The 21,497-nt window shown below is 41.6% G+C and overlaps 1 long non-coding RNA gene across 1 annotated transcript in view; it reads right to left on the bottom strand.

Moving 5' to 3' along the window:
• Positions 1 to 370: 370 nt before the first annotated feature.
• The window catches only part of LOC309527049, a 399,231-nt gene continuing 378,104 nt past the window's right edge, over positions 371 to 21,497 (bottom strand). The window contains exon 3 of the long non-coding RNA XR_014217079.1: positions 371 to 420. This is a non-coding gene — a long non-coding RNA (uncharacterized lncRNA). The remainder of the gene's footprint in view (positions 421 to 21,497) is intronic.

The raw sequence follows: 21,497 nt of genomic DNA, 5'->3' as shown, positions 1-21,497 counted from the left end.
TACCTCTCTTTCAAATCAGAACCAGTGAAGGCGGTGAAGATCCTATGTGAATGCCTGGAGGCGGTTGGAGGTTGGATGGCGGCTAACAGATTGAGGTTGAATCCTGACAAGACAGAAGTACTGTTCTTGGGGGACAGGAGGCGGGCAGGTGTGGAGGATTCCCTGGTCCTGAATGGGGTAACTGTGCCCCTGAAGGACCAGGTGCGCAACCTGGTAGTCATTTTGGACTTGCAGCTGTCCATGGAGGCACAGGTCAAATCTGTGTCCAGGGCAGCTGTTTACCAGCTCCATCTGGTACGTAGGCTGAGACCCTATCTGCCTGCGGACTGCCTTGCCAGAGTGGTGCATGCTCTGGTTATCTCCCGCTTGGACTACTGCAATGCACTCTATGCGGGGCTACCTTTGAAGGTGACCCGGAAACTATAATTAATCCAGAATGCGGCAGCTAGACTGGTGACTGGGAGCGGCCGCCGAGACCACATAACACCAGTCTTGAAAGACCTCCCAGTACGTTTCTGAGCACAATTCAAAGTGCTGGTGTTGACCTTTAAAGCCCTAAACGGCCTCGGCCCAGTATACCTGAAGGAGCGTCTCCACCCCATCGTTCTGCCCGTACACTGAGGTCCAGCGCTGAGGGCCTTCTGGAGGTTCCCTCATTGCAAGAAGCAAAGCTACAGGGAACCAGGCAGAGGGCCTTCTCGGTAGTGGCGCCCACCCTGTGGAACGCCCTCCCACCAGATGTCAAAGAGAACAACAACTACCTGACATTCAGAAGACATCTTAAGGCAGCCCTGTTCAGGGAAGTTTTTAATGTGTGATTTTAGTGTATTTTTGGTTTCTGTGGAAGCCGCCCAGAGTGACTGGGGAACAAATAATAAATTATTATTATTATTGTTATTATTATTATTATTAACCCTTCAGCCCAGTTCTGTTCTGGCCTGTGAATAAACAAGAGCTGTTTGAAGAATCGCTGTGTCGTCTGATATGTTCACCCACAACTTAGCAGTTTTCCTTAAAAAAACCAACCCTATTTAAAGTGGGAATCAAATGCCATTGAAGAGGGAGGTGATGGACTATATGGAACTGGCAGAAATGACTGGCAGAATCCGAGACCAGGGAGAAGAGTCGGTGGAAGAAGATTGGAAGAAATTTAAAGACTATCTACAGAAATATTGTAAAATTAATGAATGTTAGAATGATGTTGGATAGAAACTAAATGGTCTTTAGCTGTAATGCTATAAGAGAATATGAGAAAATGGTTATTAATAGGTAAAAACTTAATGTTATAATATTTTGAAATTGAAGATTAAGATGATTGAAGAGGGGAGGGATTTGCTGAATTAACAATTTGAATTGGAATACAGAAAAGGGAGGCGTGAGGAGGTCCGGGAAATAAGCAAATGAAAATATGTGAAGGAAAGACTGAATTGTTTTTAACTACTTTTATTTTGTATTTTTCTTTTCTTTTCTTTTTTTGTATTTTTTTGAAAATCTCAATAAATATTTTTTAAAAAAAATGAAGAAGGGAAAGGGCCCCACTCTGAATCACACTGAGCCCAGGAGATCCCAGAGGGCTTAATCCCTGGGGATAAGAGTCGCATACTCCACCATCTGAGCTACTCTCATTCCTACAGGTTGGGGAAAGCCAGTGTATGGTGTGAAGTTGTCATTGCTGAATAATAATAATAATAATAATAATAATAATAATAATAATAATAATGTCACTAAAAGCAAATAAAATGGCAATGCTGTAAGTTTAGTTGTGTGTGTGGGGGGGGGGAATATTTGTGTCGTTACTACATAATCAGTAAAATCTATTCCATCTAAGAGGCATCTGTAGAATATACAAAATTATGCTGTTTTTCTAAGGTACAAAGTTTAATCAAACAAAAGGCATCTCTATTCGAAATCTCCATTCAAAACATACAGCCTTCAAGACAAAGATACGCCTCACCCTTTTAATAAGGTATTCTTACAGTTTAAACTTACCTTAAGTCGTTAAATTTCCGTGTCCCTGCTGCTGCTTTCAGAGCTCTTACAGATACAGCTTGGCCTTTGAAAAAATATAATTAGTTTAAATGGAAGATCCCAGCAGTATCTAATTAATCCCCTTTGAAGAACTAAAGTAAGGGAATTCTACTGTCTCCTTTTGCTCAGTTTCTGGGGACAAGTCTTTTAGCAGCTGGGTAGAGGAACAAAGCCCTTCTCTTTCCAGAATGTAATGTTTACCTTATCAGCTTCTTAAGGCAAGTAAATAACATAGAAGCATGACGATGCCTTGCATGCAAGCATATGCATGTCTACTTTGAAGTAGGTAAGTGTGTTTGGGGCTCTAGCCTTAAAGTCAGTGGCGTAGTGTGGGGGTGCAGGGGGGGGCCGGCCGCACCGGGTGCAACATCGGGGGCGCGCTCGCTCGCACTCGCAGCTCTCTGCCCCTACTAAAATCCACGGGTTAGGGGGCGCAAATTACTTGCCTTGCCCTGGGTGCTGACAACCCACGCTATGCCACTGCTTAAAGTTACCTCGACACAAAAGGAGTCAATATTCCAGCATTCTTGTAAGTAACTCATCTCTAATAAAGATGCCATCCATAATTATATATGCAACACCAGATGTTCCTATGCACCAGTTTGAAGTAACCAGAAAAAAGTTCATTTGAGGATGTACGTATTAGAAAATCTGGATACGTTCCCTGTTTGGGGTATATTTTAAGACACAGTTTATCATGCCAGGCAAGAGTTTTAAAAGATAAATAAATCTTGGATTGTCACTAGATTAGAAAAAAAAATGAAGCTGTAATGTAATCAAAATCAGCACTTGGAATGGAGACAACCACATGGAAAGATAAGGCAGAGAATGGAATTTTCAGTATGAGTCTAATGCTAAATTAGACAACAAAACTTGCAGGAAATGTTTACATGGCTTCTAGAATATGTTTAGAGGACCTTAGCAGCTGCTGTTCTTGGAATCAGCTGTGCACAAACAAAACCTGCTCTGCACATTACCTTATACTCTTCAGTATTTTCCAGCTCTGGGTTTTTTTTATTTTTTAAAAATGGAACTTTCCAGTGAGATGTGGTCAATAAAGCCCCCATTTGGTTTTTGTTTTTTTTTTTTTTAAAAAAAATGTTTCGAAGGCCAATCTTGTAAGAAGGTCATCTATTCATTTTGTGAACCACAGACCATTTCCTGTCGTCGTCGTCTTCTGGCTGTCAGAAAGAAAATTGCTCAACAATTAATCAGTCATTTTTGTTTGGTTTTGATGCTTTGATACACATTTTGAAAAGGTTTTTTTTTTTGCCCAAAGTTATATGCCTTCATAATATATGCTGAGGCATGTTTGGGTTCGCTTCACTTCCTCTGATAGAAAGTCAATAAAGCCAGTTTCTCTGGGGGGGTAAACGCCAAGAACATTTGCTTTGGGCTTCTCCTCCTTTGCCTGCTCCCGTCTGAATTTCACTTGGGAATAATGTCAAGGAATCAGCAGCAGCAGCAATTGTGCCTGTACTATATCAATGTAAAAGTTTTTGGGAGAAATCACATCCAGGGAGAGGGGGAATTGGTGACTGGAGCTGATCCCTCCTGTACAAGGTTTGGTAAATTTCCCAATTTTATTTTTTTTATTTACACCAAAATAATATTTATTAGTTACTACAACGATTTACATCGCCCTGTCAAATCCTACCAAAGTTACTTAGAAGTAACATTTGGGGCCATTTTGCACTACAGTAGTACAGTTGCTGAGTTTTAAATTAGAGTTGCCAGATTCCCAAAAAGTGAAAATCTGGACAAAGTTGTTGAGTTCTTTCTTTTTTCCCCTAATTGCCCTACTTGCCGTATGCCTGGGTGTCCCTGGACATTTTGCCGATTCAGCAAAAATCTGCCTGGACTCCATTTTTGCAGGCCGATTCCCAGATGTGTCTGGGAAAATCCGGATGTATGGCAGCCCTGTTTTAAAGAATGTTTTGGCATGACGTCTCACAGCGTCATCATGATTCAGCTAGCAGTCTGGAATAATGCACTAAAAATGCCCAGCCTTTTATCCTCACTACTAAAAAGCTGCCTTTTGTGAAAGAACCAGAATGGATCTTCAACATGAGTCCTTCTGGATCTCATACCCTCCCAAGTGCCCCAGAAAAAGTGGAGTGGCCATTTTGGGCGTTGCCCTCTCTCTTGCCCCATGCTCTTGCCTTGAAAAAGCTCTTTTTCAGGAGCATGTTTTGGGGCACCGCACAAGATCTCACCCTGAAAAGGCACTTTTTTTGATTGAGAGCATGGACCAAGTCACTTACCAGGAAGTATCTCTCGGAAGATGCATATCCTGATTTGGGCTCTGGAAAAGTGGGATGGTATGGGATGCAGTGCTGTCACTTGTGGACCGAGTGACTTTGATAGGACACACTAACATCCATCAGCTTTGATTGGTTGCCTACTGTCAGGCTTCAGGGAATCTGCTTCCACCCCCCCCCCCCCGGTGGCAGTAGATTAGAGATCAAATGAAAGCAATGCCTTACCAGTTAGAATCCTTAATAATCACAGTGAGAGAACAAAGAAGGCCTCTCCTAGAAATGGCGGTGCTCCCAATTAAGGGAAACTCCCTCCTCCTTCCCTATTAATCTACCTCACTCCTACGTTTTGTAATCTGAGTTTGTAGCCTCTGTGCTTTCTGTTCACTTTTGACACTTTCTGAACTCTCTGTGACTTTGGAGAAGGGGGGTGGGTGCTATCCAGAGACTGTGAATCTGTTAACCCTCTCTCTTCCAGTGTTTCTTCTCCTAGCTGTTCCCCATCCAGTATTTCCCAGCTTCTGCCTTCTGAACTATGCCCCTCTGCAAACCACTGCTCCACATCTATACTGTCCTCCTGCTCCTGGGCAGATTCAGGAGCAGGGGGAGGGGGAGGGGAGGGGGTGGTTCCCACCATTCCTCCTCAGTGCAGCTGACCTCAGCATGGTCCCTGACATCTAGCTGCACCCATATCTTGACAGGGACAGCCAAACATCTGTGCATACGTTCTGGTAGCCTCCAGGCTAGATTACTGCAATTCATTATGTGGGCCTACATTTGAAGATGGTTTTAAACCTGCAGCTGGTACAGTAGGATGACGACATATGAACAGCCTTTTCAGTGGTGGCTCCCCCACTTATGGAATGCTCTCCTCAGAGATGGCTTGGCACCATCACTATCTACTTTAGACACCAGACAAAAACATTTTTCTTTGGCCATTAACTGGAGGGTTTTTGATATTCCATGTCCGAATTCAGTGGGTGGAATGTGTTTAACCTTGATTTTATACATATAGATGTATTTTAGGTTTTAATTCCGTTTTGATTTTTATAGTTTGCAATGTTTTGTAGGTCACTTTGGGTTTTTTTAAAATAAAAAATGCAGCTAATAAGCGCAAATATTAATAATAGTAGTAATACTGTAATATGCTTTTCCACACCTTTGGCACTTTGTAAGCATATATTTGTGTTGTTTGTCTTAGTTATGCTAACAATATAAACAATGCTAATATGCTAAAGACCTTGATATTTATAGCATGCACACATACAATATTAAACCAATTCTCCTCTCATATGGTTTAATATAATAATGCAGATTTTCTTTTGGAAATGTTCTCCCAGATAGAGTCATCACTAAACAACACACCACCCCCGATTAGTCTAATTTTTGTTTGACATTAATTCCTTTAGCTTTTTACACCAATTACATATATTTTTGGTATTTCACTTGGCACTAAACTGACTTTCCTAATTTTCCTTATATTTGTAATCTATCAACCTTTGCTTAGGATACAGCTGCGCCATGTGTTTCTCTAGGCAGCCGTCCTCCTGAGAACACATACATGTAACTGGCTACTATGCATGACTGATTATTTTTATTAAAATATATACACATATAATGAGACGTGCAAAGGAAGTGGGGAACAAGGCTTTTTAAATATGCCTGCATCTTTTACAAACAGCCTTGGGAAATGGGTATTTTCCATTATTTCCCTTAATGGTGATGAAATCATTCAGTAACGTTTCAACTTAATCGAGACAAAAAATGCAGTCTTTTGTCGTCCGGATGAATTGATTCCACCTCTTTCGCCTGCTCCTTTTATTTGACAAACACACCGAGTTCCTAAAGGTAAAGGGAATTAAGTACTGCAGTAAGGAATAAAGACACCACTCAGGGGATGAAGAATTCGACGCCAGCAAATGTATGGATGAACGATAATTGCAAGCATGTGCATACTAGTTACCAGCAGCTGTATCAATCTTCTTGTGGTCTATAAACTCAGCTCCATGGTTCCTTCAAGCCTAATGTCTCCAGAAGTGTTAATAGCATTACCCCCCCTAAGGCATGGGAAAGGGGTGGGGTGGGGTGGGGGAGAGCACTTGTGCCTTTCTCACAGTTAGAACTTGTAATGAGAAGCGTGAGGGAAGGGTGGGAGTGCTAGACAATCCTAATTCCTTTCAGAAAGAAACTGTGGGGAGTGACTGAGAATGGAGTCAGGTTTTACTTATGGTGTGAACAATCATCCCATTTCCCGTAAGATGTACGCTGTGTGGTTTTTGTTTGTTTAGCTGATTTTACTTTTTATATTTTACTTTTATATCATCTCTGTGTGTATGGCGTTTTACAGAGGACATGATGTCAGGTCCCTGCCCTGAGGAGCTTACAAATTAAAATTCATCACGGGGTAGTAGCAGGGGGTGGAGACCAATGGGAGGGAAATGAAGGCAAGGGTCAGTAGGGACCCAGCAGGCAGTTGCTTCCCTTGCATTCTGCTTAGGCTCAGTTTCACCTAACACAGTTAGCTACTGAGAGCAGGAATTCATTTTTGAGCCAGGGCTTGGATCCATTTTACTGCTTTTCCACTCCAACAGTGAGTCCTGGAACTAAGGGTGGGGGAGAAACTCTGTTCAGTTTGCTTGAACCCACCTATTTTGCATTTTCCAATATGTGAACTGAAATGCAGGGATCCTTCAAGGTTCGCACTGTTTCTGAATTTTGCAATGTAGCCATGTAAAGTCTGCAAAAAATAAAAATAAAAATGCATAAACCACTCTGTGATCCTCGGATGAAGGGGGGGTAGTATAGAAATTTAACAAGTAGATAAATAAAATAAAACATGTATAAAAATGCACATATTGGTAGAAACAGTGTACAAAGATGCATTATATTAAGAAAACTCGCTTTGCAAAAATGTGATGTGAATATTGGCTCCTGCCAGTCACTGATGGATTTTCATGACGTCTCTTTTTAAATAATTAAATAAAGAACATTCTGGCAGTAAAAGCTGTTCAACAATGGAACAGACTCCCTCGGATGGTGGTGGACTCTCCTTCGTTGCATGTTTTTAAGGAGAGGTTGGATGGACATGTGTCATGGATGTTTTAGTTGAGATTCCTGCATTGCAGAGAATTGGAATGGGTGACTTTCAGTGTCCCTTCCAACTCTACAATTCTTTGGTTCTGTGATGCTCTGTAATCAACTACTGGTGTGGCCCTCTGGGCCTTGCTATCTGGACCTTGGGAGCCTCCCCTAGTCATACTCATTCCTCAGCCACATCCCTCATAGGCTTTGCTTCACACCCTGCTTGAGTGTTTTTACCTGGCTGAAATGTGCTCTTGAACTCTGATAATGCCTCTTGTGGCCTGAATGGAGAACAGAGAGGCGTGTGTGTTGAATCTAGCCTACTGTACAAAGCTAATGTTTATATCCACTGCTCTACCCCCCTTTCCTCTGGTCCCACCCATCCCTGGCATGAGACCCCTGGAAAGTTGCCCAGAATAGGATGTGGCCCTTGGGCTAGACAATGTTCTCTGTCCCTGGTATGAAAATACCCCGTATTTAGTCAGATTCTCCTGCCTTTCAATTATGGAAGTTGAATCCTCAAGAAGGTGGTTGTTTGCTAAGAGCCCTCTGATTTAATCATTTATAGGAATTATGAATTAAGGCTGCTGAATAAACATGACTGGCAATTAATAGATTCTTTGTTGAATTCTCATATGAAACCAGATGGTCTAGTGATGCATGCAAACAGATCATTTATTTCATTTGGAGAATTGAGTGTTGAATGAGAAATTAGATATTTGTAATTAGTTGGTTACCAAATGCTGTAGCGAATGCAGAATTTAACCAAGAGGGTAGGGGTTTTTTTTTGGCAGATAAGAATTAATGCAAGCATTTATCTAGAATTTGCAGTACATACGAAGGAAAAGCATTTTTACACTAATTGCAATGATGATAGATAATAATTATTTGTTTTCTTGTATATTTTAAGACAAAAATAACACATTTGGCAAATATTTATTTATATAGTCATAAAGAAACAAAGCTTAACACAAAATATTTATTGCTTATGAATAGCTTCCAATAATTTATAAATATGTTCCACGGCACAGGACTTCACAGGAGCTATGCTGCAGTTTTACCCAGGTCAATTTAACCAGTTTTTAAATTCCCTATATTTGTAATAAAACATCTCCTTTTGAAATGAGGACCATTATTTTTCATATTCATGAAGTGCTAGACAATGTTAATTATTTCATTTCACCAAACACAGTTATACAACTGAGTGTTCATGCTGGGTAATGTCGAGCCAGTTCACTCATAGTTGTTTTAAATGCACCTTAGTCACTGATAGGTTTTAGAAGAGCTTTTACAACAGCTTTGGGATAGAATATATCTCTGTTTTAAGACAAAGCTGCACTCGTTCTCTGCTGTGTCCTTAATCTGCTACTGCTAAAGCTGAAAATAGCAGACCTCTAGCATGTGAAACCAAGTGCTTAGGCCAGGGATGCTCTGCAATGTTTGCACATAATAGCAGCAACTGTTTCCATGATACTGATCCCTGTGGTTTAACTGTTCGATAACACATGCATATGCATCTAAGGCACTGATAAATAAGCCCGCAGATAAAGCCACAATGCCTGCTTAGGTATTTTAAAAAGTCAGACTTGTTATTTTGAGCAGAGTAGCATTCTTAGTCTCACTGTGACAAACCCTACATAAGGGAGATGCGTGGGGATAGCAACCTAGACAAATACAGAAAGCAGTAGCACCAACTCTTGTATACTGAGAGCCAAATGGATAGTGACATGGCTGGTGTTTCAGAAGTATTTCGGACTCATTTGAGAAGTATTTTGGATTCAGTGGGGAGGGGGGAGTTGTTGACAAAGCGACCCCCCCCTCCCTAGACTCTTGATCGAAAAGGCACTGTAACAGACAAAGAGCACCTTTCTGGGCAAACAGTGTTCTGTTGTTGTTTTTGCAACAAAACCTAGCATGATAAAAGACTAACAAAAAAGTGCATGTGAAAAAGCATTAAGCCGTCCCCCCCCCACCAGATTTTACCTAAACAATATTTAAAATGAATTTTGAAGTTCCACAGTTCTTCCTTTAAAAAAAAAGAAAGAAAGAAAGTGAAGGAAACCAAGGATTTCAATAAAACTAGCAGAAATGTCAGGCTTTATGTAGCTCTGGACTTAAAATGTGGACTGTCAGAACTATGCAACAAACTGGAGTAGAATGAGATTTGAATTGCTCAGCTGTTCTCATATCAGGGGAGCAGATAAGCATCACCATGTAGTCCCCAGTGTGAAGAAACAGGGGAGAAGTGAGTGTACATTCCCCATGTCATCCATTTGCCGAAATGGGGAGCAGCCTTAATAGATGCGTCGGTTCTTTGCAGCAGAGTTCACCATCTCTGTAATGTGGTTGATGAAATTCACGCCTCTGGGATTTGAAGCTATGTTTTTCAAATCAGATAGATAGGTATTTGTCAGTAATGTAAAAGAAAAAAACCCAGGAAAAACACCAATATTTTCGAAGCGGCCGTCATCAGGAGTGCCTCATGAGGCTGTTTACTCCCAGCTTCTGCCACTAGGCCCAGATTTGTTTATGTTATGTTATGTTTTATGTTGTTATGCTATATTATATCCCACCTTTTCCTTCAAGGAGCTCAAGGGGACATACATGGTAGCGGTCCCAGTTGCAGTGCCACCCTCCCCTGGCAGTGACTAAAGTGGGGTGTGATAAAATAAACTCAAGCAGAAAATTATATGGATTTTTAAAATGGCCACAACTTTATTGATTGCACATGTAGGTGGGTTTTTGGCTCAGGCATTGGGTGTATATCCATTCCAGTTTCTTGCTGGAGGGCTGAAATTGCTTGAAGGTCATGCCAAGGATTATGGCCTCCCCACAATGCTGATCTACTAAGGTAGCCATCCAAAGGCCACCTCTGGAAGCTCTCAAAAGGCCGTAACTGCTGCCCACCATTACAGCACATTGGCTTTCAAGAGCTTTGCAATTCCTGTCAATCAGAGGTGCCTGCAAACTCCCTTTGGCCTAGTTGTATCTTTACCTGCCCCACACCTGATGTTATTATACATGTTGTCAGATGTAGGCCTTGGCCAAAGCAGCCTGGTGGGCCTAATTAGGCAGGAGGTTCTCCACGCCTGCTGTAGGAAGAAGCTGATACCCTTAGTAATGTGAAGGTGCATGGCTATTGAGTGTCCAACGCTAACTGCTGATGTCATTGAATACGCCAGCAGTTCTTTCAACATTCCCAGCCACTCAACAGCTGCATATTAGCACAGTGCTGAGCTAGCAACTCCCATCTTTCCACCATTGTTCCCCGCTTCCCTGCAACAAATTCCAGTAATGTGTTGCACTCCCTTTTCTCATGCAACAGTACACAGGGGCAAAAGGCCTCACAGTGAACCATTGCTGGAAACTGTTGCATTGCAGTGTAATATATAACCACATGAATCGCCAGTGCTGTGACTGGCATAATAATGAGAGCTAGCATTAATACACTGGAAAGGCTTTTCATTTAAAACTGCAATGCAGTGTAACATAACACAGGAGCAAGGAAGCTGATACTACATTTCTAGAAAGTATGCGTTTCTGGAATAGCTGATAAACTTCACCCTGCCAAGGTTTAAGTGCTCCCTCTAATGTTAGCATGAAGGCTCTCTGATGTTTGTTGCTTCTGCCTCATTCATAACCACTGGAGATTGCTCCAGCCCTGGGAGAAAGTGCACAATTCCTTTCTCCTCTGTTGTAATAAACACAGGAGATGATTCATGCTTATCAAATGGGTAAGTTATCTTGTGCGTCACATCGGGAGGTTTATTGCTCCTCTGCTGCAGTCACACATCTTGGGGAGAAGTGAATACGTTCTTTCTTGTGAAAGTGGTGACGATTTTCCTATATGCACAGAAGAAGAGTGATTATTCAGTCTGATGCCTTTAACACCTTGTAGCAGGAGCCATATTTTAGAATTCATGCATGTATTAAGAACCCACCATTTAATGTTAAACTACAGCGTCTTGTGCAGCATTTCCAAGTGTAGCAGCATATCTCCTCTCTCAGAAGTTCCAGTCAGAAAAATAAGGCCCAGATGTCTCTGGGACAGGCCTTGCATAACACTGCACCAGAATTAAAATCTGTAACCTGACAGCATTAATGGCATCAAATTGGCCATGGGATGATGAGTGGGCATCGGAAAGGAGGAGGATTATTGAGAAAGGAGCTATGTGCTGAATCCTATGATCTAATTGCAAACTGAGGGGATGAATGTTGATTGAAGTTGAGCTAAAATGAGGCACCTAGAAGCAAGAAAGAGAGAACCCTGAGGTTTGCAGGTGTACAATTTGTTTTAAAGCAAAGGGACAAAGGAGCACAACTTAAAACAAATCCGAGAGGATTTCACATGTTCTGTAGCTACTGAATGCTGAGTGTCAGGTGAGAAAGAGAAACAGGAGGTGGTGGTGGTAGAGGAGAATCTTGCTTGTAGGGAAGAGTGGCCTTAAATGATGAATAGGAACACTTCTGTTCGGAAGGGAAATACACTGCAACATTTTACTGTAGGTTTCACTTGAACCAAAGCTTACTGTAGATTTGAGAAAATGTGCACCTTCCACATGATGTACCCTGGAGTGATGCTAGTCCAGAGCAGACAGAAAGGCCATCTTCCAAGGGGTAAGACATAGCAAGACTTATGAATCTATGATCTTCCTTTGCCATCAGTTACCTGGTGAATGTTCATTGCTAGTTGCTACTTACGTTGAAACTGCAAAAACCTGAAATTAGCTGTCATTGTTCTTTCTCCATGTTTCTTCTTTAATTTTTGGAAGATTGTCAATGCCCATGAGACCAGGTTGCCATCCTATTCCTATATCCACTTGCTGGGTAAAAAGCCCCACTAGGACTGAGTAGACATGTATAGGATTCAACTGGAAGAGTCAGTTTTCTTGGGCTATTTTCATCACAGTTATATGGCATGGGTCCAAGATGGATAGACTATTAATAATTTTGCACAACATTAAAGACTAGCATATGCATAGTGAGCATATGTGAGAAGCTACAAAATTATGTTTCAATGCTGCAAAGAGCATTTATTTTACTTCCAACGCAGGGCCATCTTAGCCATAGGCGCTAGGGGTGTGGGGCACCTGGGCTCCGGGCTCTCAGGGGCGTCAGGCCGAGAGTCCGGGGCCCGAGAGTTGAGTCCAGGGAAGAGTGCGGCCGTTGGTCGGAGTGCTGCGGATGGCTCTTCTGCTGTGGGTAGCTCTGTGCTGCAAGTTTGGGGGCGACCAAGCCAGCGAGACGCTGAGGCGCGTGCCTCCTGCGCGCCTGGGACTGGGCAACCTGGGGTGTGTGTGTGCTGGGTGGATCTTTGCACCCCAGCACTGCATATGCTTAAGACAGCCCTGTTCCAATGATAGGCAGAAACATGAAAAAACCATAGCACCCTATCAATGAGTATAAGTGTAAGGTTTAAGGAAAACATACTTTCAATATTATTATTATGTTACAAAAACTGTTCTGCTCAGCCAGTCTCATTTTGTTCCTCTCAGATGTTGACCTAAGTGTGGCATCCTAAGGCTGCACTTGGACAATCATATATGAATTTGTGTACTCCTCTTTTCCTTTGATTGCGTATCTGCTTCAGCACAAAAATCCCGGCCTGCATTAACTCATACTTCCCTCTTGCATCCAAACAAGGGAAATCCAGTGTTAATGATGGTTAACAAAATAGGGCAATGAGCCAGGATATAAGATTCTGCCAGCTTACCCCTTTTTAAAAAAACTGATTCAAGTCGACATCCCCTAGTTTGGTTGTAATGGGAAACTCCTAATACAAATCAGGATCTTAAAGCTGAAGCTGAACCAGAATGGGAAGGGGTGCGTGAGGGGAGACCACACAGTCACTGCACTGGTCCACAACTTCATAGACAATGATTAATAAATCCACAGATAATCTTCCAAATGTGGCACTAGGTTCCAAGAGAGGACTAACACTGACTGGTTTCCTGTTGAAACCTTGCTTACATAATGGCAGAGTGCAATGTGCTAATCAGTTTCCTGCTAAGGCTTTGACAGCAGAAATGACAATGAAGATATTAGCGAATGCTTCCTGTTTTAAAGATCATGGTAGTTTTGCTCAAATAACAGAAGAGGTAGCCTTCCAGATGTGTAAGCCTAGACAGCATCTTTATGCAGATGTGAACATGTATCCATGTATACAAATACATATAGGTTCCCTGTGAATATTATATATATTAGCATATAATATATATAATATATTATATATATATTATATATATTATATATATTATTAGCTTAGCAATTCTAACCAAATAAAAATATTTTAAAACCATCCTACTCAAAGTCAGACTGGTCAGACATTCAACATTCTGAATAACAGTGTTTTTGTTGTTGCTGTTTGTCATTGTTCTCATACTTTCCATATTTACAATATCTGAGTGCATTTTACCTGCTCACCATTATCGTGATTTTAGTTTTTCCTTAGAGAGATGAAATGACCTTGTTCATACCTGAGGTGACACAGCTAACTGCAGGCTTAGCCCAATTGTGAGATACTCCTTTATTGTCTTCCTTGCTTTGTATTAATAAATATCAATTAAAATGGAAAGAACATGGTGAAGCTGCAATTATCATCTGAAAGCTCTGACAGTGGTAGCTGGCTATGCTGAGATTCAGCTTGCCCATGGACTGACCAAGTCAGAAGCACAACTCAGAGTGTTGAATGCTAGATGGATTCCCCCTCACCATCACCGCCACATTTGACTTCAGTGCATTCGGGAAGGCTGATCTGTATTTTTTGGATTGGGGGTAGACTGCTGAGTGCAATTAAAGTAATTTGATGTGTATATTAAAGGTAGGGATGGGAGTAGAATTTGGTTTAATTTTCCTTTTAAAGAAAGCCTACTTCATTTTCACTTTCTGAAACAGTACATGAACCAAAACATACCTTTCTTTTGAAATTTGCACTTCTCCAAATTTTGCAATGCAGCCCTCAGCCACAAAATGTGTATAAAAATGCACACGTTAGCAAAAGTAACATAGATCAAATCACTATATTTGGCACAGTTGCATACAAAAAGGTTTATATCATGAGAAATGCACACTATGATGCTAATGATTCCCCCGCCCCCCTGAATTTTTCATCAACAGATATGGAAATATAGTAGCCCATCTAGGAGAAGGAAAACTCTGATCCTAAACCTCCACTGCCTTGCAGAACATCTTTGGGAGAAGAAAAGGCTAAGGAGTAAACTCTACACTAATCGAGAGTGGAGTTTGTAAGGTGGTTAGATAGTGCCTTGCACGCCTCCTTCTGGCAACTGGTGCCAAACAAGTTGATCTGATTTCCTTTGGACCACATCAGCAAAGCCAAGTGGTGTGTGTGTGTCTTGTCATCTGGGCAGCCCAGGAGCGTCATACACACTGCCCAGGTTTGAAGAGGTCACTTTGGTGCTGCTAATGCAGCAGTTTGATCTCACCCCCAGAAGCACACTCCATTGTCTCTCGAGACAGATGCCAACAAATCCTTCATTGCATGATTACATATTGCAAATGGCTCTCCTAATCAGTTTTGTCACATGAAAGTACCACTGACGCGACCTTCCTTCTCCAAGCCCTGACCTTGCTGTTCAAAATACCCTGTCAAAACACAGACACAGTGACAGCAGCAGCAGAAATAAAGTCCCGAGCATGCTTTGTAAAGGCATTCTCATCATTTTGCAAAGGGTTATGGTCTGAATCTGAGCTCTAAGGCTGTTTTTTGATACATGCTGCTTATGGCATACGTTGATAGGATGCTGGAATCCCCCCTTTAAAATACCCAGTTCTCCGAGCACATAATGACGACGACGACGATGATAGAACAGCAGTAATAATTTGGACATGATGGTGCTTTGCATGAGAGAGCCCAAAAGCACCCAGCGGTCGCCACCCATTCACACGCACAAAGCCTGCTTCCCCACTATCTCATTTACACTCAATATATGGTAGAACCTCAGCTGGCAAGAAGGGATAAGTATTTACTTTACCCCACACAGAATGCTGTTGTTACTGCAAATTACTAATTGTCTCATTTCGTTGTCGGTTATACATAGAGAACAGCATGCAGTGTTGTTGCTCCATAAATGGAAGGAGCTTCCATTCATGGAAAGATCCTTTCCAATCACAGAAGCATCCCTTCTGTGAACACGACTCTTGTTCCATGAATGGAGGCTCCCTCCTGTTCACAGGAAGCAGCACTGGCTGCCTCCCAGCACTGCCTATATTTTATCTGAAACTACATGATACAGTTTCCTGGATACCCTTTTGGGAATGATTTAAGATAGCACCGAAGTAAATAATGGCATCTTGCTAGAAAATTCACCTTGACCATGCAATTAATTTCCTGAAGATTTTCCAGCTAATAACCACATCCTGCTATGACCACTTCTATAAAGGCTGCTGGCACCGTTTGGAGTTTTGGAGATCACTGAAAAAGAGACTTAAAAAAAACAGTCGACACTTTGGATTCCAATGTGTCATTTGAGAAATAAATGTGTTAAAGGTAATGTGTATTTAGTGTTGTTTCTGTTCTTGTTTGACTGGGGCTTAGAGAAACAGGACTTTTTACATTCACAAATCCTATTAGATTGCTCGCCCCTCTTTGATAAGTGTTCAGATTAGAATTTACGCTCTGAGAGTTTGGGCTTTTGTTTTTATTTCAACAGTTGACTTTGGCAATGGTGATGTCACCTGGTTTGCTTTAACTGAGTTGACAAAAACTAAACACTGTATCCTGTTTCTGGTGCTATGGTATCCGTCACACACAGTAAATGGACACAGAGAGTTTCACAAATTATATTTGACTGGGGGCAAAACCAAAATTCCAGTGGCAAATATATAAATAAATCAGAATTGTAATCCGGCACATAATTACGGAGTCAAATTCAGTTGATTTTAATAAGACTTAACAGCCAGATTCTAAGCAATATTAGAAAGGTAGAATCACAGAGTTGTAGAGTTGGAAGGGAACACTGCGGGAATCTCAACTAAAAAATCCATGACAGATGACCACCCAGCCTCTGCTTGAAAACCTCCAAGGAAGGAGAGTCCACTGCCTTCTGAGAAGTCCATGGGACTTCTTTACCATTAGGATTGCAGTCATCATTAGAGACTTCCAGAACCATCTAAATCCTCATTGAGGAATGTGTTGGATTGGGTGGAGCCATTTCTTCACTTAGCCCTGTCAGCCTGCCTGTTGAGTGGCGCCAGTGTGACTCCACTGGCATTGAGATCCTTCTTGACCCGCCAAATGTGTGAACAGGTAGAACTGTCAGTGGCAGATTCCTCTCTACTCCTTGCTAGCCTGCCAATCTGCAAAAGGGATCTCAGGTAAGTTGGGGACCCTTGTCTTATATTTTCATTGCCTATCTTTGCCTTTTGACCAGCACCAACAACATCAGTGAAATGGATCCATTTTGGGTGCTCACTTTCATCTGAAAGAGTTGCTGGGTCCCTTATTCTTCCAGGATGTTTCACAAATTGGGGAAAGCATTACAAATGACATACAGCAATTATTGTCATCTGCCAGAAATGAAGACAAGAGATTATGAATGCGTGCATCACAACACTGATGAAACACTGAAATACCATGAGGTAGGGCACTTCACCAATTGATTCTAAATTCTTTATGAATGATGTATTAATTAAATACTTGCTCAGATCTGACAACTAGGTGTGTGTGGGGGTGTGTGATTGATTACCTTTTCTGTTGTCCAAAGAAACCTAATTTACATAGATAAGGGATCAGTGTAGCAATAAGAAAAGGATTTTTGGTATCTTTACCTGATTAATGGCAGGTGGCACTCCAGCCATGAGGGGTGTATGAAAAAGTGATCTGCAGTCAGTGAAATTGGCAGTTTTATGGCTACTGAGTTATATTTTCTGTTGAAGCTGATATATTAAGGAGATTGTTGAACTGTAAAAGCACATCCAACTTTCTCAGCTTTTCAGAATGAATGTATGATTTGCAGTTGCAGTTCTTCTGTAGAGCTCAGCAAGTAGTCGACGAGAAGAAGGGTCTCCATGCCTACAGACTGGTCTGGCCAAAGGCATTTTGCCACCTGATGCAAAAGACAAAATGGTACCCTGCCTCATCCCACATACAGAGGCTGACTGGAATGTCAACTAAATATTACTTCAACACTGGCAACAGGACTACTTCCTTCGTTGCACTTTAGAACAACAAGCTAGTTTAGGGGAGTGTTGGACAGACAGACTGCACACCTCTGCCTCCAGCACCTCATTGCTGCCCAACAGCGGCTGCTGCCTGAGGCAGCTGCCACATCCTGCCCCCAATAAACATTTCCTCTGTAATCGCGATTTTGCACTTTTGCCTTTTCGTAATAAATTTCCTTTCATGATGGAAGGACTGTAATCTTGATGGATTAGTGGAAATTAGCAGAAAGAGAAGGACTTGGTATATTTGCAGGTTAAGAAGGAATAGACTGAAGACTGCAGTCAGTACAGGTGAATGATTAGAGCAGGTGCCATTATCAAACACAATAATGATGATCCTACTCCAGTCTGTTCTGAAAAGCCTCTGCTTTCAGGATTCTAGACAAACAGTTCCAAAACAAAAAACAAACAAACAAAACAAAACAAAACAGAGTCAGTACTACACTGAAATCCCTGCATTTGATTTCTAAGAAATGCTATAATCCCGTGTGGCTGGCAGATTTTGAGGCTTTCTAGCTGTCATGGATCGGGGATGAAACAAATTAAGTCATTGTAATTACATATAAGGGATGCGGGTGGCACTGTGGGTAAAACTGCAGTGCCTAGGACTTGCCGATCATATGGTCGGCAGTTTGAATCCCCGTGGCGGGGTGAGCTCCCGTCTTTCGGTCCCAGCTCCTGCCCACCTAGCAGTTCGAAAGCACCCCTAAGTGCAAGTAGATAAATAGGGACCGCTTTATAGCGGGAAGGTAAACAGCGTTCCGTGTGCTGCGCTGGTGCTGGCTTGCCAGAGCAGCGATGTCACACTGACCCGGAAGTGACCCGGAAGTGTCTGCGGACGGCGCCGGCTCCCGGCCTCTAAAGTGAGATGAGCGCACAACCCTAGAGTCTGACAAGACTGGCCCGTACGGGCAGGGGTACCTTTACCTTTACCTAATTACATATAATCTATAAGTCTGTCTCTGACATTTGTTTCAACCAGAAACCCAACCTACTCTCCTTTCCAAGGGGCAAATGTGCATGCTGGTACCATTGATTCATCTTTCTTTTTGCTTTATAGTCTAAAGCAAGGATGTTCCAGATTACATATTTATTGAGCATTCATCCTGATCTGCTTGTGCAAAGTTTACATGGAGGATATATAATGTCTGCTTTTTACAGAGCATTTGTTCTGGTTTGTTTGCTGGGAGGTTATATAAGAATGAACATTCAGAATGATTTGTGCGCAGTGCTTTTCTTCTTCTAAAAAAACGTTTAGGGGTATTCTCATTTTCCTACTCATATTGAAATACTGCCCCTCAATGAGGCCAAACTTAGATTCACAAAATGTTTAGGGGTAAGTGCACCCCTGTGTCCCCCCAGAAAAAAACACTGTTTGTGCGTATGTGGAGGTTAAATATCAAACAATCATTATCCCACACTTTTTAGTGCATTTCCACATCACTTTCCTAACTGCAAACAGTTTTTTTTTTTAAGAGTGGATTTGTTGTGACAGAGTGGCAGAGTGCTTTACTCCACCTTACACAAACAAACCTAAATTCTTAGTTCATAGTCTGCAAAATATGACAGTCTGGAGGAGACTTAGCTGTCAATTTTACAGGTTGTCTTATAACTACAATAGTAAGCTTTTTGTAAATTGTCTTGAGTTTTCAATTAATAGAAGCTATGCTCCTTGGGCTCTAGACTGCATCTTCCACCAGGAGGGTGGAGACAAGCTTTTGATTTCTGGTTCATCTATTGCCTTCATAGCTTAAGTATATGTTGATGAAGCTCTGCTTTAGCTTCCATGACTTTGGAAGATAAGCAGTGATATTTTTCTAGAAAAAGTGGTGCTGGAACTCACCATGAATGCCTCCTTTGTTCTCTTATTGGGGCAATGGCTCCTACTGAGAGGTGTCAGAACTGAGTTTCGCTGAAAATAAGCCCTGGAGATAAGGTTGCCATCTACCATGGCGAGGACCTTTTTGTGGTGACTCTGGAGCTGTGAAATGTACTTCCTCGGCAAGTCTATAGTTGTTGTTGTTGTTTAGTTGTTTAGTCGTTTTCGACTCTTTATGACCCCATGGACCACAGCACGCCAGGCACTCCTGTCTTCCACTGCCTCCCGCAGTTTGGTCAAACTCATGTTTGTAGCTTTGAGAACACTATCCAACCATCCCGTCCTCTGTCGTTCCCCTTCTCCTTGTGCTCTCCATCTTTCCCAGCATCAGGGTCTTTTGCAGGGAGTCTTCTCTTCTCATGAGGTGGCCAAAATATTGGAGTCTCAGCTTCACGATCTGTCCTTCCAGTGAGCACTCAGGGCTGATTTCCTTAAGAATGGATAGGTTTGATCTTCTTGCAGTCCATGGGACTCTCAAGAGTCTCCTCCAGCACCATAATTCAAAAGCATCTATTCTTTGGCGATCAGCCTTCTTTATGGTCCAGCTCTCACTTCCATACATAGTCTATAGTTAGGATTACTCTATTAGCACTTAAAGTTAATAAAAAATATAAGTGTCCAGCTAAGTCAAACTCAGAGTATGGCCAATAAAATATATGTACTTAAATCAGTCATGACTAAGGATGAATTGTCAATTTTGGATTCTACCAGTTTCTTACTTTTCTGCACATTTCTGGTACAATCAACACTGGCTTAAATTACTCCTATTCCAAACTCCATTCAGGATAAATTTTGCTTACATCAGCCCAGCGAAACCTAGCTGGCAAAAGGTGATGTAAGTAAGTGAAACTCACAGCGCAGTTCAAATTTGATGGATCATGGTATTTTACTAGCTGTAACTCCCTCACCCCAAAATTGGATGTGGCTGGGATGTGAAAAGGCAAGGAGAGATTTCCAGTTATTCCACACCCTTTTCAGTTCTCTCTTCTTGTTCTTTCACACCTGAGCCACACCCTATATTTTTTTTTTTGGGGGGGGAATTTATGCCAGCATAAATTCTGCCAGCTTCAGCAAAGCTGGCTGAGACTTCCTGGGACTCAGCTGGTAAAAGCCCATCATTCATCAAATTCAAACTCTCTCATCCTGGGGAATCTTAGGTTTGGATTGCACCAAAGTTGATTTGACTTGATTTTATTCTGGTTCATCTTGGGTTATATTTCTGGTTTTGTAAACTGCATTGTGAACACTTTTGTTGAATAGCAGTCTAGCCTAATTATTTATGACTATGATTAAGAATTGGTTGATAGGAGGAAAATAGAAGAATGGTCTATTTTCCTATACTGCTGTGATTGGATTGACTACAACATCTCATATACAATTAAAAATAATATCTTTGTCCGGTGCCACAAGAAGGTAATCTTATATTCCTTCCAAGGCTATTTGAATGTTCATTTTTAATAACCACATAACCTTGAGCAGCTGTCCAATGCTTTTTGTTAGCTTAAAAAAAGAATCATAAAGAGCATTGATTTTATTTCTTCTGTCAAAATTTCTCATCCTGAACTAGAATTTAATCTCTGCATTAGCCGATCAAGTTGGCAAGAGGATATTTCTGAGGTATCTGAAAACTTTTAGAAGGATTATCTGAGGTGACATTGAGATGCAACAGCATCTTAGCACCATCTGTTCCCTGCTAAACTCTCCTAGAGGGGGAAAGACATTATCAAGTTATTTATTTCAAACTCAAATGCTTTATTGTTTTTGCAGCTGTAGGACAACACAGGTTATTCATTCTGGTCTCTTTCTAGACTTGATATCAATACCTTGGGCCAAACTTTTCTTGGTTGCATATGAATCTTCAGTTGATTTGAGTGAATTGTAACCGAAGGCATAATTTATCTCAATATATTTGCCAAAGAGCCATCTTCCCTCTTCTTTTAACACAAGACATCATTCTTTATTTTGCTCCCCACCCACATTATTTGCCTCCCTGACAGAACTGAATTTTTTCCCTTCTCAAATGCCCAAATGCGCTTAAGAACCAGCCCGGATCTGAATGGCAGCCTGAA

Source organism: Podarcis vaucheri (assembly GCF_965113315.1).
Source record: "Podarcis vaucheri genome assembly, chromosome: 2".
In the NCBI taxonomy this organism is placed as follows: domain Eukaryota; kingdom Metazoa; phylum Chordata; class Lepidosauria; order Squamata; family Lacertidae; genus Podarcis; species Podarcis vaucheri.
The sequence above is the reverse complement of the archived record's forward strand: the minus strand, read 5'-3'. Positions and strand labels throughout refer to the sequence as shown.